Source organism: Alligator sinensis, unplaced genomic scaffold, assembly GCF_000455745.1.
Source record: "Alligator sinensis unplaced genomic scaffold, ASM45574v1 scaffold292_1, whole genome shotgun sequence".
Taxonomy (NCBI): Eukaryota; Metazoa; Chordata; order Crocodylia; family Alligatoridae; genus Alligator; species Alligator sinensis.
Genome location: NW_005842509.1, coordinates 984,170 through 1,002,927, shown reverse-complemented (window position 1 = coordinate 1,002,927; position 18,758 = coordinate 984,170). Strand labels below are relative to the sequence as shown.

At 41.4% G+C, this 18,758-nt stretch overlaps 1 protein-coding gene across 9 annotated transcripts in view; it reads right to left on the bottom strand.

The window, feature by feature from the left end:
* Window positions 1-18,758, bottom strand: part of PACSIN2 (protein kinase C and casein kinase substrate in neurons 2) — a 138,380-nt gene that overhangs the window by 87,199 nt on the left and 32,423 nt on the right. The window contains exons 2-3 of one of the 9 annotated variants that reach the window (XM_025213204.1): window positions 17,204-17,343; window positions 11,667-11,964 (exon numbers count right to left, since the gene is read on the bottom strand). The exons of 4 other annotated variants lie outside the window; for them this stretch is intronic. The gene's annotated coding sequence lies outside the window, so the exon portion shown is untranslated. The remainder of the gene's footprint in view (window positions 1-11,666; window positions 11,965-17,203; window positions 17,344-18,758) is intronic. 4 more of the 9 variants (XM_025213206.1, XM_025213205.1, XM_014523615.2 and 1 more) reach the window with 4 other exon arrangements.

The window sequence follows — 18,758 nt, the reverse complement described above, 5'->3', positions numbered from 1 at the left end:
GGGGGGGGTAAGGGGGGGAGAGGCATGGACAGAGCACCACCACCCAGCACCCTGTAGCACAGCCGCACCCAGGGACAGGTCACGAGGCCAGCAGCACTCTGTCCGTTCCATTGCCACCGCTTCCTGGGACATATGAGACAACCAATCAGAGTGCAACTAGAGCGTGACGGACAGATGGACGTACTACTGCTTTTATAATATCAGAATGGGGGAAGGAAAGAAGCAGTGACAATGAGCCAATTTCTATAAACTTTTATTTTGCTTGGGGGAAGAAAGGAAGGAATGCAACATCAGGGAAGTGCATCAATTGGATTGAGCTATACTAGCAAAAATTAGTTTTGCCAGCATAAACTGTGTCCTCACTAGGAACACTTTGCCAGTATAGCTTAACAGTAAAGCTATATCAGAAGAGTGCCTCTTAGCATAGACATGGCTAAAAATATAGCTCAATCTATGCCAAAGCTGAGAATCCAGGCTTTAGATTATTTTAATAAGACAATTATAAAATAAAATAAAATAAAATAAAATAAAATAAGATGACCACAGAGAGATAAAAATCATGCTACCATTCTGGTCTATCACTAGAAAACTCCTAGGTGCTAAATATCATTGATTGTCCAAGAATGACACACCCACTTCAATCTCTGATCACACATAAATTGGAAATGATTCTAAACATGGATTAAAAAAATTAAACAGCAGCAAGTACTTAGCAGTTTTTGTGATCAGAATGAAATAGTGTTTGGTTTGAAATGTCCAGGTTGTGCAGTCTGTGCCAGCAAATGGAAAACCTGAAACTAATTACAGAAAGTCAAACCAGTCTGTAACCAAAACTGGGAGAAATCCAGCAAAACAGTAATCATTAACTGTCAGAATATATTCATACTTCAAAGATTTAGAAATACCTGAAATTTACAATTTCAGTGCCAACACGGCTTTGTTTTTCCCAGAAAAGCATACTTATCACTATCAGCAGTCTGGTATTGAGCAAGTCTTATTTTTCCTTTTGTTTTGTATTTTTAATACAAATTTAGCACCATATATGGCCTTGGTAAAGCAGTGTGAGTTTCAACTTACTTTCAATATGAACTAGTTTTCAGCAGTAACTTTTAAGACCTTTGACTGAAGCAGTGCCTTCAGCATATAGAAAAAGAGGATCTTAATTGTTGCTGTAGTGGAAAAAGCAACAAGAAAGAAGAATCATTTAAACCAATGCAAGCCAACCTTTTTGGCAGGTGTGCCACAAATTAGCCCTGCACGCTAAATTCCATTCTGATCCCCTTCCCCTGCCTAAACTGCTGCTCTGCTTTCTGTTTCTTTTCCTGCACTCCCTGCCCCATCTGCCACTGTGTTTGTCCCTTCCCTGATGGGTTCAATGACACACACAGGGCCCTCCCCCGGATTTAAACCAAAGGTGGCTAACTTGTTTAGTCTTATGTGAGGCAGCAGGAGTGTTAATCCAGAGTTGCTGTTTCAGCACAGGTCCAGAACTTGGGGAGTTCATACCACAGCCATCATATCTCTCTTTTTCCCCCTGCTACCAATCTAAAGTTTCCACAGGTAACTAAAAATCCCAATTCCAACAGCAAGTAAGGAAGGGGAGAAATGGAGGTGAATATTGTTAACTCCTTGGGGTCCAAAGCCATGCTGAAACAGCTGCTCTGGCAGCCCCTGGGATTAATGCTGCTACCGTGGAAGCTCCAGGAGCCGTGGCTGTGAGGCCCATTGAGTTGAACAATCCAGACTACAAGAAGCCTTATGGGCCAGATGACCCACCACCATAGGCCGGATCTAGCCTACAGGCTGTCTGAGTGTTCAACACCCCTATTTCAACTATGCTGTAGTTAAGCATTAAGTTTAAATATAGTTTTGTTTTGTTACAGCTTAATTACAACAAAGTTAATTGTACCCATACTCTCATATGCTTCTCTAAAAGTCCTTTATGCTTCTGAATTTCTGCATCTGTGTTAACAGAAGTATGGGAGAATTAGTGACATTATGAACTTTATGTATTATGATGTTCTATGATTATCATATAATATGATTGATATCATCATAGAATGATGAATCACAGATTCATTCAATCATAGAATATGATTCTATGAGATGCTGAGCATAAGAGACTACAGTCAAAGCATCAAACCCTACTCATCTCAGATCTCCTCTATGTGTGTGGCAGATAAGAGCTGCATCTCTTGAACAAAGAGCCACCTAGTTTAGTTAGGACAAGGAGGGTCTAACGTAGGGCTCTCCAGTCCCAACTGTTCACCTTCCAGGTCAACTGTAAATTTTAATTATCTCCAGCCTTTTCAGGAGAGAGACTGGGGTGGAGAGGATGGTGGAGGAAATGCAAAGAACTGGTTCCTACTGTAGTTTTTACATGTACAAGCCCTAAAATGGCCTATTTAATAATAAAAGTCAAGTCAGGACTGAATATACCTGTAAGATTCTCAAATGCTGGTAAAGTATGGACAGGATAAAGAAAGTAGCATTAAAATTGTTTGGGCTACATAGACTCTGAATTTCTATTGCTGGGGTATTTTGGATGCCTTGCTCTGAATTTTCTGAACTACACACTTACATTCTCTTTCTACCTAATTTAACTCAAATTTCAAAGAATTTTCTGTCTAAAAATCCTAACATTAACATCCCAAGAAAAATACCACAGAAATCATGGGGGAAGGGGAAGAAATCAGACTCTTTACTAAAGACAGGTCTATGTTATTTGTATTAATCCTTCTACCTGCATTCTAAATTTGTCATACAGATAGCATGAAAATGTAAGTCTCAGTATTTCTGCTGCAATGGCCAACTTAAACGTGAACAAAATTGATGTCCAATTTCATGACAAAACATTCATTTTAAATTAAATCCCAAAGTAGATAGAACTGTCTAGAGCAAGGGTGGCCAACCTGTGGCTCAGGGCAGATTCAGGAAGGAGCTAGTGGCAAACAGGGCAAGGAGCAGAAAGCAGAGCATCATATCAGGCAGGGAGCAGCAGATTGGGTAAGAGAAAGGGATCAGAGCAGCACTCAGGGAGAGTATGGGACTAATTTCTGGCACGCACACACAAAATCTTGGCCCTTACTGCTTTGGAGTAAATACATCAGCAAGGATTACAGTATTATAAACACAGCAAACAAAGTTTTGTGAGACTCCCACCCACTGGACAGTCAGTAGGTTGACCTGCAAGGCTCCCACAGGTCCTCAACTACAATGTCAGAAGGGTGCTATTTTTAAAATTTGTAAGAAACACAAAGATGTGTGTTTACTGTATAGGACTTAGAACTGTTCTAATTAATACATTATGTAACTGAGGTGAAATAAGTTTAAGTTTATTAAGAGACAGGTTCTCTGTGAAATAGCTATTTCCAGGCCTGACTGAAATCATCACCCTCTGCATTCAAATGAATGCAGTGTTGTCTGCACAGGTCAGAGGTAAATTGGCTAAACCACAGCCAAACTGATTTTCAGGCTACTGAGATACTGTAGGTACCCCATTACAATTAAAATTAGCAAGCGGAACTCTGATTCTTCATTTTAGGAGACAGCCACCAGGTAAACACTTGAATTTGACATAGGCATTAAAAGACTGGAGTCCCAAATTTGTTTTATGATATTATGTACAGCTGCATTTATTACGTCTTAAATATGAATATATTAGCTCCCTGGAGTATTTTTGATATGCAATGTCATGTTGCAGCTTGCTTCCTGAATCAATAATGCTCCTTGACAAGTCAGCAAGTCTCAGTAGAAGCACTTTTACAGCCATTCCCTGCAGGATCCCACTGCAGAACAAGCCGTGATGCCAAGTCAGTTATCACTGCTCAGCAGTGAACCAAGACTTTCCAGTCACTAAATGAATATTGTTCTTTTTAAAAGAGTCACTGTCATTATAGCAATATACACATTCTGAAGTCCAATTTTTTCCCAGAAACCTGAATTCCTAGTTATTGTCAAAGTCAACTGTAACAGCTTCCCTCCTAAATTATCCTGAAGTCCAAATTGCAAAGCCTGTTTTTCTATCACATGACTACTTCATGATAATTAAAATGTAAAGGCAGGTCTACAGGCTTTTTAGACTATATTGATCATTGCCTGCTTTGATCAATATTCAGTATTGAAGCCAAGCTGTGGGCCATGATGCTTTGATGAAGACTGCTCATTGATATCTAAAAGAATAGGAAAAAGGGCAGGAAAACAAGTTGTTTACTTCAGGTTAAAAGGAAGCCTAGTGTCAGTATCTGATAGTAAAATACCACAACAGACAAGTGTTGCCATCTCACTTGATGAAACTTGTACTTCTGACAAGCTGTTTGAAGACAATCAGTGCCATTGTCATTAATTTTCCAGACACTGACCAACACACAATTTCTAGCAAACTGCAGCCTAACACAAGAGCATTTTATACTTAATCTGATTCACAGTACTCAAGACTTGGAAATTTTGCCTTTAAAAAGATTGTTTTAACTTTGTTTCAGAAGTATTTTGAAAGTAATTTAGGCTTCAGAAGTACTTAAATGATATATAAAAACAGTACTAGAGTCTGTTTTCCAACAAGAATATTTAACATATTGCCTCCAATAAGAAGCATACAGCAACCCCCAGAACCCTCCCTAAACCTGAAAGCTATAATACAGTAGCTTGAAGTTTCATATACAAACACACATGTAGCCTAGTCACCTGTATGTCCTACATAATCAGCTATATAAGTACTTATTTCTAACTGCAGACACCAATAATGTTTATTAGGTTAGGAAAAGGAACAAAACATAGAATGCAGAGCTAGGGAAAAATGTAAAGTTACTGCACAAAAAGTAAATTTCCATCAAGCTGTTATTGCAACACACCGAGAGAGGAGCCAGACTCAAGAGATATACTGCAGTTGTCAGCCCAGCCTAGACTTCCAAAGCCTCACATGCTTCTATGTAGGAAGACACTTTCTTAAGCCAGAGAAGTAAGAGGGCAGGAGATAATGTACTCCTATGGCTACAGTGCGATAACTAGCTACGGCCCCTATGGTGGGTATGATAACTAGTTATGAATTAAAGAAGTTCAGCACACCTAAGAGAATGCATTAAAGGCAGGGGTATCCCTCCCTCCAAGCGAATTTGATAGGTGTCATATGTAGAAGACAGGAGGGACTAGAAGATGATCAGTTTCCCACCCTAATAATGGTTACCTCCTGATGGTGTAAGGGGAACTATAAAATATGCAGCCAAATAACTGGATAGGTACTTGGTCCAAAATATGAACCTCTGCTTTGTATTTGGGTAAACGTTTTAACTAGAAATTGTTACAGAACTCCTACACATACTTTTAAAACTTAAAACACATTGCAGGCCTGATGAATTCTTTTGCATTAGCAGAGTCTAAGTGTGAAAGTATTCTTTTACCAGACCAAGTAAAAAGCAAAAAGTAAAACAGTCTATATAATGAACAATAACTTGTAATTGTTACAATTTTTCATTTTTAATAATCTGAAATATTGGTAACAGGAAGCTCAAAAGTTGCTTTCAACCTTTTTTTTAAAGGTAGAGCTATTTCAGCTTTTACATTTTTAATGTTCAGTCAGCAATGTATCTATGAATGACTGCAGATACTTTTGCCCATTTAAAATGCTCTAAATACATATGTTGTTATTTATGGCCAATTAGTTTCCTTATCTCTGCCCTCAAAAAACTCTGAACATTCACCAGAAAATCCATGGTTCCAGCTTTTATTGATACTTAGATTGTTAGAACTGTTTTAAAAATTCTACGACATGAAACTATTTACAGCAGGGATTGGCACTATCCAGCTCACAGAGTCAATGGATCTGGCCTACGGTCAAACTAAAAAAAAAAAAAAAAGATTTTAAAAAAGTTCAGCTAAAAATCCATTTCCTTTTCAATTGTACAACCTTTACTTGTTTGGTTCTTGGGATATTACCATTTACTAACATCTCTTATCAAAGAATTCCAAGGTTAATCTGACCTTATTTTCTAACAAATACATTTTTGAGATAGGCACTTTTGTGCCAATTGAGCCACACTAACAAACACGAATGAAACTTCCCTCCCCTCCCCCACACACAAGCACACTTAGCAGGTTACTTCTAACAAGCACGTCATAATCATGAACTCCAAGCACCGCAAAACTGAAATAAATGAAACAGCATATAAACTTCTGCCTGCAGCCTTTCTGTCCCTTTTGTGAGCTGTTTCTGCCTGAGCAACAGCAGCTAAAAGGTACTGGGACTAGGCTATATCTACCTAGTCAGTCTCCTGCAAGTTTATGTTCTTGAAAAGGATTGGATACAGCTTACTAACTAAAATCCCTCTATTTATCCCTATCCAATCCATTTCTTTCAAATTTATTCTTCCCCCCAAAACCTCTTATTTGTTCTTGGTTTTTTCTTCCCCCCACACTTTTTAAAAAGAGAGCTGTGTTGTCCCTGGCAGTGTGAGCTATCACTGTGCAGGAAAGCACATGCATTACACACACTTCTTCTCTGTGTATGTGTGTAAGAGATATTACAGAGTTACACACACAACAGTAAACACAACACAGAAGAAGTCAGACATACATCAGAGAAGAAGAAAAGGATTTACAGCTGCACACACATACGTTTTCCAGCACAGGAAAAAATAATATGAAGTGTGCTGGAATGGCAGATGCCAGGTCTTCTGGCAGGGGAGGGAGAGGGGCTAGAGGGAGAGCTAAAGCTGCAAGCCCCCGTCCCATTCCCCCTCCCCACCACAGATGCATCCTCATTCTTGGCAGTCATGAGTCTTGTGCTGCCAGTGGGAGCAATGCGGTGTGAGCAGTACCTGTCCCTGCACCTGCACCACCTCCACTAACACCAGAAATAGCCACCACCAGCAGAATCACTGTCTCCCCCACCCCAATTTCATCTCCCAGTGTGAGCCTCCCAGTACCACAGGAGGAGCTGGATCTGGAACCAGGGGACCTGAGCGCACTAGCAAAAGAAATTCTGGGGCCCAAGGGGGAAGCTGAGTTTGTGCTCTACACCTCTCAAAGTTCCCCTAGTGCCAGGTCTCCTCTGGAAACCGCCTTGGAGGAGACTGAGGTTGTGGAGGCAAGTGGCTCAGCCGAGTCAGCTCCTCCTGTTGTTGTGCCTCAGCCTGCTGAGGAGGGAGATAAGGCAGGATCCCCACGCTCAACCCAGAAGCGGGGGTTGTAGTGTAGTATAGGATCATTTTGAGGTGACAGATGATTCCAAGTATGCTATCTGCCAGCAATACCGAAGGCAGATCAGCTGGGGCAAGGAGGTGAAACACTTCAACACCATGGCAATGCTGCTGGATCTCAGAGCTGGAGGCAGTAGTTTAGTTTTTCACCAGCCAGCAGGGGAAGAACATCTCTCTGCTGAGCTCCCATGCCAGGAAGAACTTGGTGGTATAAGGGCTGGGGCTATATAGGGAGAAGGCCCCACATTATCCTGGGCATGACCTAAAACTGCACCCTGCCAGGGTAGGGAGGCCTACGCGGGACAGCCGGTGGCACAACAGCCCAAGGAAATGCCAGGACCACACAAACCTCCCTGATGAAAGGCAGGTAAGAGCAGGAGGCACCATAACCTCCAGCCACCACAGTCCTGGCTGGGGAAAGCCCAGACCTGTAAGATCTTTGACAGGCCTGAGGCTTACTGGCTGCAGTGGCATTGTGAGGGTGAGGGTGAGAACAGAAGCTACCATCTCTGCAGCTTTCATCCTGCTGTGTCTTAACAGACACACAGTCACAGATGTCATGAGTTTTGCTTTCAGCAGTTTGACGTGCAGTTCCCCAAAAACCCTTAAACCTATCTCCTTGAAACTTGGCAGGCTTCATACCCTCAGAAGGGGCTACCATCCCTGCAATTTTTATCTGAATCAGCTACACAATGACAAAGTTATAGGTATTTCAGTGATTCCCCATTATAGTCTACAGCTGAATCTCTCCAAATCTTCCAAAGCCGATTCAGATTAGGGACAGTGATCCGAACTGAATCACTGTCCTCCAAATCAGCCAAATCCAAATTGAATACTTCCCTATTCACACAGGCCTAGTGGCAGTAGCCCACCCCGTAGCTCCCCCTCCCAAATGCTTCCGCTGCCTGCCCCATCCCCACCCACCCCAAGTGCAGCCCCACCGCAAGCAAGAGGCCAGCGCAGCCTACTCCCAAGCCCACAGCAGGCAGCCCACCTTCACCCTGTGCCCAAGTCTGGGGGGACACATGCCCCCCATGTCTCCCCCAGGGGTGTACATAGCAGCAGGGAGCCCCCCCTTTCCCACTCCCCCAATCAAGCTGCCCACGGCATTGCCCCAGCTGGGCAGTGCCTGTCCCAGCTCCATTCCCTCCCTCACCTGGGGGGGAGGGGGGACTACCCTGGCCACATGCATGCTGTGGCTGCGCACATGCATGCAGCATTTATCGGTGACATTATTGAGTATACCGGCCAAAAAAGCCAATTGCCAATAATGTCAATTTTCCTTTTAATCGGGCCGATCCGATATGGACCAATATATCGGTGTACCTCCAGCAATCTTTATCTCAACATTAATTTTATGTAACTAAAGCATAATACTGAAAAAGATGAGAGCTGTTAAAAGAGGTAGGAAAATGGTGGTCAGTTATATATGACATCACAGATTTCCCCAAGGGGAGCTCTTGCTCAGGACCTCTAGCCTTTTCTGGTCTCTCCAAGTACTTCCTGAAGTCCAGGCATGGCTTCTTGAGTGGAGAGGGAGTACTGACTTCTGAGCTATTCCTCTGAGATCTACCTTTCAGTTCAGCTCCAGTGAGAGCAAGTTTATCATTCCAAAGGGGAAAAGAGTACACCCAAAGTTCCAAGCAGCTTCTCTTTGATAATGGGCAGATAATGGGGCAAGTCCACCCAGCAAGAAAACCCTGGCTCCCCTCCAAAGATTAAGTAGTCCCTCTGTCTTGAGCCCAGCCTGCACAGCCTTGGGCAGCCACAGTTAGCTTGGCTGTTCTCTTTTCAGTCCACAAAGCCTGAATATCCCAAAGTAGCCCAGCTGTTCCCTTGCTTCACACTCTGTAGCTCACAGATATCCTGCTTTTTTCAGATTGCTCTGTTCAGTGTGATGAATCATTTGAGATGCAACTAGCAAAGGACATAAAAGACTATAAAAAGGTATTCTACAAGTATGTCAAAATAAGAGGAAGACCAAAGAAACCAGAGATCCCTGACCAAATGTGGAAGGTAAAGTAGTTCTGGATAATGCAAAGCAGGCTTAAGCATTTACTGCCTTTTTTACTTTAGTCTTCACAAATAAGGTCAAATACTAGCGGCGAGTGCACCCGGCAGCAAAGATAGGGTAGGAGGCAAACAACCTAGAGTAGTGGAAGAACAGGCTGGGAATTACTTAGAGAAGCTAGATGCTTTCAAGTCAGAAGGGTCAGATGGGATATATCGTAGGGTACTAAGCAACTGGCTGAGGTAATTTCAGAGCCGGAGACTATTCTCTTTGAGAACTTGTGGAGTTCAGATGAGGTCCCAAATACCTGGAAAAAGATAAATATAAAGCCCATCTTTAAGAAAGGGAAGGAGGAGTATCTAGGGGATTACAATATTTTCTTGCATATGACAGACCCTGAAATTAAAAAGACACACGTGAACCTTGTTTTTTAAAGGAAGAAAGAAGAAGAAGAAAAATGTTTCCTTCTAGTAAGTAACTGAATAGCAGCAGCTAGATCTGAGACTGCTAAATATTCTGCTCTCTGTGAAGGTTTTACTTTTGCTTTTGCCCAGAAAGGTAGAAATTGCTCTTATCATATTTCTGTCCTATTATGCATACCACAATTTCCAGCAGCTAGAAAAAATAATGGAATAGGTCCTCAAAGAATCTATTCTGAAGAACCTAGAGGAGAAGGTGATCAAGAATAGTTGGCATGGATTCACCGAGCGCAAGTCATACCTAACCAACACAGTTTCTTTCTTTAAAGGTGACAGGCACTGTGGGTAGGAGGAGCGTGGGGAAGGAGAGAACAGTGGATGTCATATACCTTGATTTCAGTAAGGCTTTCGACACCAATCTCCCATGACACGCTCATTAACAAGCTAAGGAAATACAGACAGATGAAAGTACTGCAAAATACATAACTGGCTGGATCATCATGCTCAGACTAGTCATTAATGGCTCCATGTCTAATTGGGAGGATGCATCAAGAGGGGTTCCCCAAGTGTCCGTCTCAGATCCAGTATTGAGATTAACATCTTCACCACTGATTTGGACAATGGGACTGAGCATACACAAGGCAAATTTATGGATGACAACACATTGAATGAAGTTGCGGACACTCCGGAGACTAGGGATAGGATCCAGAATGACCGTAGACAGGAAAAATGTTCCACAATCAATCAGATGAAATTCAACAAAGTCAAGTACTAAGTCCTGCACCCAGGACAGCGTAACTGTATGCACAAATGCAGATGGGTGAACAACTGGCTAGGCTGCAGTACTGCAGAGAAATCCTGGGGGTTCAAGTAGACCATTAGCTGACAACATGCTCTTGGGAAAAAAGCCAATAACATACTGGGTTGTATTAACAGGAGTGTCACCTGCAGATCAAGGGAAGTGATATTTCCCCTCTGTTCGACACTGGTGAGGTCTTACCTGGAGTAGTGTGTCCTGTGTTGGGCCCCGCATTGCAAGAAAGATTTGGACAGATTGGAAAAAGTTCAGCAGAGAGCAAAAAAAAATGGTTTGAGGTTTGGAAGACTTATGAAGAAAGGCTGAAAGAACTAGAGTGATTTAGTCACAAGAAAAGACAACTGGGGGGGGAAGGGATTTGATAAAAGTCTTCAAATACCTGAAGAACAGCTAAAAAGAGGATGGAGACAGCCTCTTCTCTGTGGCTGTAGGAGACAAGACTAGCAGCGATGGCTTCAAACTGAAGGTTGGAGATTAGGAAGAACTTTCTAACTATGAGAGCGATTAAGCATTGGAAGAGGCTACCTAGAAAAGTTGCAAAAGCTCTGTCCCTGGAAATTTTCAAGAGCAGGTTAGACAGACACTAGGCTGTGTGGTGCGCAGGTTTGTTGTTACCCTGAAATAGAATAGTTTTCTGATAGCATACTGTTAGGTTTACAATAATTTGGATTATTATAGAAGTATTAGCTTTACAGCTGAATACAAGACATGACCTGTGGCCTAGCAATGCAGCTGACCACAAGGCAAAATGATAGCTAAGCCTTTGCTTGTCATGTAATCATTTTAACTATATTAAGCATTTTCTGAGTTAAAAAGTGGATCTGTGTCTGTGTGCTAAAAAAATCAGCTACAGCAAGAAGTAAGATAAGACAGGGAAGCCATTGTTCTGGGTGCAGTGATTGTGTCTTTGAGAAGTATCTACCACTGTGTAAGGTTTTGCTAACATACTATAATGTTACTGTTACTTAACTTTTAACTTTTAAAAAGTGCTAGTTCAGCTTAATAAAAATATGCTGTTACAAAGATTTGTAAAGCACCGCCCAAGTATTGCTTTTTTTATTAACCATATAGTCTTGCCGTGTTGTAATAAGTATAAAAGATCGCCTCACCCTTGAGGGGGGGCCATTTTGCCTTTTGCTGGCTTTATGGTCTTTGCTCGAGCAAATAAACAGCTGTCTTTCTTTACCCGCGTTGTCTGTCAATCAAATTACAGCTAGACAACGAACCTTAGGGAGGTTTCTCCCACCACAGCTGGGATGGTTTAGTCAGGGATGATCCTGCTTTGAGCATGGGGCTGCACTAGATGACCTCATGACATCCCCTTCAGCCTACTTTCCTACAATCCTATGCTTATTCCAGTTTGCTTCCCTTCATGCCTCCAGTGTCACCTCCAATTCCACTTGTTGGAGTATGAATAAGGCTATTCAATGCCTTTTGTTGCTGGAGGCCGATCTTGTCTGTGCCACACAATCAGTTCTGGGACCCAGCAGGGACTCTATTAGCCATTCTGTTCTTGTGTACAAACTACTTGGGGAAAATGGAGACAAGAGACATTATTAATACGGGCACATTAAAAAGAAATATTACAATGGAATCATAATCCATGACAAGCACCCACATACCAAACCTTTCTATGGCAAAGTTTTAATGCAAGATAATTTAGTAGTAAAAATATTGTATCTGCGCAGGCTATTAAATTGTTTGCTTGCTGCTTTATCTATTTTGTCAGGTAAGAAATGCATATTTAAAAGCAGACTTAGGACTCAGAACCGCCAATGGCAAATGAAAACACCTACAACATCAGGTTTGGGGGGGGGAGGAAGGAACACTGCGATGGGGAGGGAAGAGACACAAATGATGCAGAATACAAAGGGACATTTATTTTGTCTGTTCCTTAGCAGAAAGCAATGAACCAGCATTTACAGCAACCTTGGCAAAGTAATTGCCTATTTTTCTAATTGCAGGGAGACGGACATCCACAAAAAAAAGAAGTGAAAGGTCCCAGAGATGAAAACTCCCAAGGAATGGTGTCAGGTAAAGTACCTAATATATAGATCACAAAAATATAAAAACTTTTTTGTAACTTATAAAAAATAAAAACAATGGTACATAACAAACAACGATATAAATCTATAGCTGCCATGATAAATCATAAGATCTCCCTGTTGCCAAAAACTGAAAGGGAATTAACTAAAATTCAGCTGCTTCTTACCTTAATACCAAAAGGCATAATTTTACCTTACCTTCTCGTTCAGTATTAGTTTTAAGTTGCTAAATAAATGCCCCATTCAGTTCGCCTAAAACAGTTTCAAGTTAACTATTAAGCAGTCTAAAACTGTTAAGTGTATGGGGAAAAATTCTTAGAACTGTTTAACAATTCGTTCAACATGCTGTTTGGAAAACATCTACCTTAATCAAATATACACCTTAACTCACTCTTGCATTTCTTCCAAATGCCAGGCTCAGTTGTACAACTTCTCCAATCAGCTCGGTACCTTCCTTTTCCTCTACATAGCTGTGTTATGACCTCCACTTTCACAAGCAATATTCTCTCAGAACACATTTCATCATTTCCAGTTGGCTGTTAAATCCTTGCAGCTCAAGCTAAGTTCATTCCTTCATGCTGCAGTATTCAAACAGATCTTAGGGTTTTGGCTTTTATTTCCACCCTCCCCAAGGCTTCTTATGTTTCTATGCTGCAGAGACATGCTGGGGTGCCTTTCTTAAAGCTATAATAAACTTAGAATATTCTAAACTTGCATCTTTCAATTATAAGCATCAATTCAGTGAAAATACAAAACTGACCTAACAAAAGTTTAGCAAAAAAAAAAGAGAAAGTTCAAAAGAAAACTCTATAAAAGTACAGTATCAATGAAGGCAGAACTGTTCTACACGTTTTGAACAGACATATCTGCCCCCATTAAGAGGCAGTTGTGATACTTATTTTACAGATTTCAAAATGGATTATTTGGTCTCAGGGAATCACTGGGTAGATATACCAGTAATCACTGATTTTTAAAAAGCTGGCTGCTGAGGAACAGATGCAAACCCAAGCCTGTAGATCAAAACCAACTTTCAATTTTAAGAAAAACAAAATTGGTCCATTCTGAATTGCAGCTAGAGCTTAAACTTAAAAAGTAGCCTCTCAAGTAAGAGAACAGCAATTTAGGTTTAACCCAGTAGAGACTTGTTTCCTCACACTATTAGAGTAGCAGAGTATGTTATCTAGGTATAGGGGGCTTTACTTGAAAAAGGAAAATAAGATGAGGAAAAAAAAGCAGCATATATGCACATCAGCTTTAATTAAAAATATATCAGCTTGCTCCACCCCTATTTATAAGAGGGCTAACTAGGCAGAAAAGAATGGGAATAATGTTGGGAAGCATTTAACAACCTACAGTTGGGAAGTGTACTGGAGACTAATTCAGGGCTATCTCCATTTTTTCCAAATGCCGTGCTAATCTTTAGCACTTAATTCATGGAGCCACCTCTGCCACTACCTCTCATGATCCAAATCTGTCATTGGACAGGTCATGGATCAGGTAGAGAATAAGAAATTTGTCCCTCCTTGCAACAGAGCAAATCAGAAGGATAAGGACTCCATCCGTCCATGTCATGCCTTAGCAGGAGTTTGGGGGAAATGAGGAGGGAAGGGAGGGGGAAAAAAAAAAAAGAAAGAAAGAAAGAAAAAATGACTATCAAGAGGCAAGGATTTTTTTGTTTTGTTTTGTTTTTTGTGCACCGACTCTTTTACTGGACCAACTATACAGTAGTTCTTTCTTGTATTTTGTAAAGTGGAGACTACAAATAAATAGCTCACTGGTAAACAAGCGGAGCCTCCTGAAGTAGAGATAGTTTATACTAGTGCAAAAGTGGATTTTAAAACCACAGTTTATACGCTAAGCTGGCAGCACGCAACAGCATGGGGAAGCAGTGTGCAGCAGCAGCACAGAGTGGTGCTCTGTGGGGGCAGGGCGCTCACACATGGCAGCCACCACCACCATTCAACACTCTGCGCCGCCGCCATGCACCGCTTCCCCGCGCGACCATGCATACCCCCTGAGGCCGTCTCAAGTACTCCCAGGGGTACCCCCAGTTGACAACCTCTGCTTTAGATTATTATTTTTATTCATTTCATTCATTCTGGATGATAAAAAAAAAAGACAAAACATTCCCTGCAGAGATCTGGATTCTTTCAAAATGGTTTCCACTTACCTGTACAAAACATGTAGGTTCTCCCTAGTAATTTAAGACAATTTTATTTACCAGTTCTCCTGTACTACCTTACTACTGCAACATGGCTGGCATCACTGGAGGTGATATTTCTTTCTACAGACATCCATATGGCATTGTATCATTTATACTGAATTAAACTGAACTCTTCGTGTAAATGTTTATAAATAAGAGTTACCATCCATTAAATTATAATTTGTCACATTTAAACACTGGAGTCATTAAACTTGCTTCAAAATTCCTACAAGTATTTTTAGTAGAATAACTAGAAGCTCAGGAATTGCTTTTTTGTCTTAAACTGCAAGTTCTTTTAAGCCAAGCACCTTCAAACTAAAAAAAACAAAAAAGCAAACTAAAAATTTAAGGCAACACCTAGTTCTGAAAACAAGCACATAATCTGAAGGTTATGCAAATAAGATGCAGGCAATTTCCCTTTGCCCTTTTCTAAGGGCTTCTCTACTTTTGATAAGGGATTTTTAAGAAAGCAGCTAATAGCTTTTAGTCTTTGCAATATTTGGCCACCAGATGCATGCTGTTTTTGAAGCAGTAAAGAAAGTCAGTAATCACTAAAATTCAGAATCCCTAACAAGGAAGGTAAATCAGATATAAATGCTTGACTAATCATTTATTAATCCTGAGGGAACTCTCCTTCAATAATCTGGTTTTGAAGCAGGTAAAGCTTTTTTACCTAGTTCTCAAGTAATGATTGATTGAGGACAGTAACCTGAGCCTACAGTCAAACTCTGAAGAAGGTTCATGGAAATCAGAATACATGGCCCTGCAGGCTACTTGTTCTTGTACTCATCATTACAGGCCATGGTAATTAAAGAAGATATTTTTAATTAAAAAAAAGATATTTTCCAAAGAAGCATCACCATTGATTTTGGAGGGTTATCCAGAAGTTTTTTAATTAAATTTTTCAGCAGATGAGCAAAAGAAAGGAGACTGAGGCTAATAATTCAACAAAACTCAATCAAATCCTGAAAGACTTATCTAAGGCTCACAGATTAAGTTAAATATTTTTAGAATAGCCTTTATATCTCAGTAATTTAAGTGCATTAGTGAATTTGAAACTATTGTTATCTATTGTTGACTATTTGAAACCTCTTGTCATCTTTGCCCCTTGCATTCTGAATTATTCAAAAAGTCATGCCGAATCAAAACAAAATTTAGCCATAAATTAAATATAATAAGTGTTTTGATTAATAAATGTTTCTATTGCCCTTAATATAAGCATGCTGAAAGATTTCAGCCCTCTTGCTAATTAGACAACTAGGTCCTAAAAACTGAAATAAATTCCTATTTGAAGCTGTCACAACCCAAAGGGTGTGATTTTTGTTTTTGTGTGCTTCGGCACTGCTAAATTGTTCCCGCTAAATTATAGCTTCTTTGCACGGTGGAGTTTTCTGCTGCAAAAGAGAACCCCGGTGCAAGGGAGAATTTCCCGCCAATTTGAAGCTTTCTTTGCAGGGTGCATTTCTTTGTTGCAGCACAGAAATGCTTGTTGCAAAGAGTTCCCGCCATTTGTATGCTAATTCGAGCCCCATTATTGGCCAGTTCTAAATTATTCACACGTGGCGGCTAGTGATTGGCTTGCTAGCCGTATAAAAAGCTTGAGTGGTTTCCGCCCAAGTTGGAGGACTCCATGAACACCGGGAGGAGGAGACTTCACGCTGTGTGAAGATCTCTAAGCGCTGCGGATCCTTATGGACCCAGCGCATTTCAAGCAGGCAACAGAGGTCTGATCAGCCTCTGGCCTCTCCCCGTCGCCGACAGATTCCTAGACGTATCCCTTCTTGTGCGCAAAAGAACCGGACCCACAGAGCCTAGCAAACTTTGTGAGAGTCCAGCTGGAACAACTGACAGTTGTTCAGATGACCAGACTACCTCAGAGCACAAGTTCCACGGAGCCTAGCAAACTTCGTGTGAGTCTATTCAGAGCTCTTTCGGACGAGTACTTTCTTCGGTTGGCACGACGGGATCGCGGTTTAGAGCCTCCAACCGGATTGGGCTAGAGTTCGCGAGTTTAGAACTCTTGTCCGCCTCTCTTCTTTCCTGTCTGTAACCGCAACTCAAGCAAGTTTTCCAGCCTGCACTGCAACCATCTCCGGTGTAAGTAAACAATCTTTAAATCTACCGCTACGAGTCTGTGCCTAATTCTAGCTTGTCGCGCCCCTCTCTCCGACCCCGCGTGCCCGGGCTGCTTGCCACAGCCCGCGCAGAGCACAAAAAAGGGCCCGGCTCGCGCCCGGCCCGCACAGAAGCTACCCCTATATGTACACGCATCATGATCCTTTAATTCAATCAAATGCATTAATGTACGCTGTAGTAATCTTTACACTGAAAGTCCTTAAAGACTTAAGAGTTTTAAAATTTGAGGGGAATAGAAGAGCGGAATTACCATTAATAAAGGATAAAGTGATCATTTTTCAGAAATTAAAATTTCTTTTACCATAATCCATCCTTGTACTTCACTAACTTTAGTCAAGATTAAACAAATTATACAGCACCAGCATCAAGAATGGTTTACTTGCATTCAGATGCAACAGCCAATCCAAGATGACATGTATAGCATGTTTATCTTTTAATCTGGAGCACACAGTGAATAATGCAGAATCAGGAAACACAGGAGTTGTTTTATGGCCTGTCCAGAGCAGTCTTCTTTGCAAACTGAAAATCAAAAGAACATTTTAGAGCTGATTTTCCAAAATTCATTTCATGCAGATCTACACAAGGCTGTATCTCAACCAACAGAACAAATTAACTCTGCTTGATGTTGAAGTTCATCACACAAGTAATCCACAGCTATAATTAATATAAACAGAAAGCAATCAGCAACTAGAAAGTTCTTCTAATCACTTATTTGGATTACTTTAAGTACTGGTTCTTCTTACATTTGAATTTGTACGTACATTTAACTGGGTTACACACCCCATTCTACTAGTGATGCACTGAGTTAGTTTTCATGTAGGCTACTAACCCACACTGCTGCATTGGCTTATTTATTTGTGCAAGATGCCTTGAAGTTTTCCCCAAGAATAAGCTGTGATAGAAACAACTGAGAAAGATCTGTAGGTGGCATCACAGGCAAGGTTCCCTCTAAGCTACGCATGTGCGCAGCCACGCACAAAAAAAAATCCTGCTGTACATGAACTTTTTAATGCTGCGCACCCGCCCTGAGAGGAGCTGAGCTGCGGCTTCCTGGTGGGACACTTACTGGCAATAAGTTACCACTTGGCTGTGCTCCACCCCTCACCATGCTGGCATCCCCGCGGGGAAGGAGAGCAGCATGGGGCAGGTAGTGGCTCCCTCCCCGAGGTGAGGTGCGGGTGGGGACAGGGGCTGGGGCAGAGCCAGGCACCATGCGGGCTCCGCTGGCTCCAGGGAACTGCTCTGTTCCCCATCCCCTTTGGGCAAGCTTCGACCCGAGCCTGACACCACGTGCCTCCCTGCTGACTGGTCTGCCCAGCAGCAGGACACACATGGCTCCACGCCACTTTCAAAGGCTGTGAAGGCACGGAGGCAATGTTATAAATGTCCCAGATAACTGGACTGTATATAGCGATGTACTATTCCATTTATTCTATTGTTCTTATATACCTTCAGTGTTTTACAGTACCCGAGAGCTTTACAGAGTATATTAATGGATATGATTTATGTCTGTCACATGCAATCCATTCTCTTTTGCATGCTCTCCTCAGGTGGAGGATTATACATAAACTTTTCTGTTTTGTTAGGGTTTCATATTTTATTTTTTTTTACTGTACACTTTGTAGTCATCGGAGAACAACTATTGCAAACAAGAGGCATGCACAAAAAAAAAAATCTTAAAACTACACAGATGGAAGAGAGCTGCTTAGATCAGAGGCATAAATAAAATGGGTTTTTTTATACATAGTTTAGTATATAATATATATAGATATAGATATATAGTTTAGTATTTCAAGACTCTTTTCTCCCAAATAATGTAGTGAGAATAATTTGTTCAGACTGCCAAAAGGGGCAGGTGGGACCAATTCGGAAATGGACTGTGTCGCAGAGCACCGGGGTGCTCTGCTCCTAGGGAGTAGAAACTGCCAGGGAAA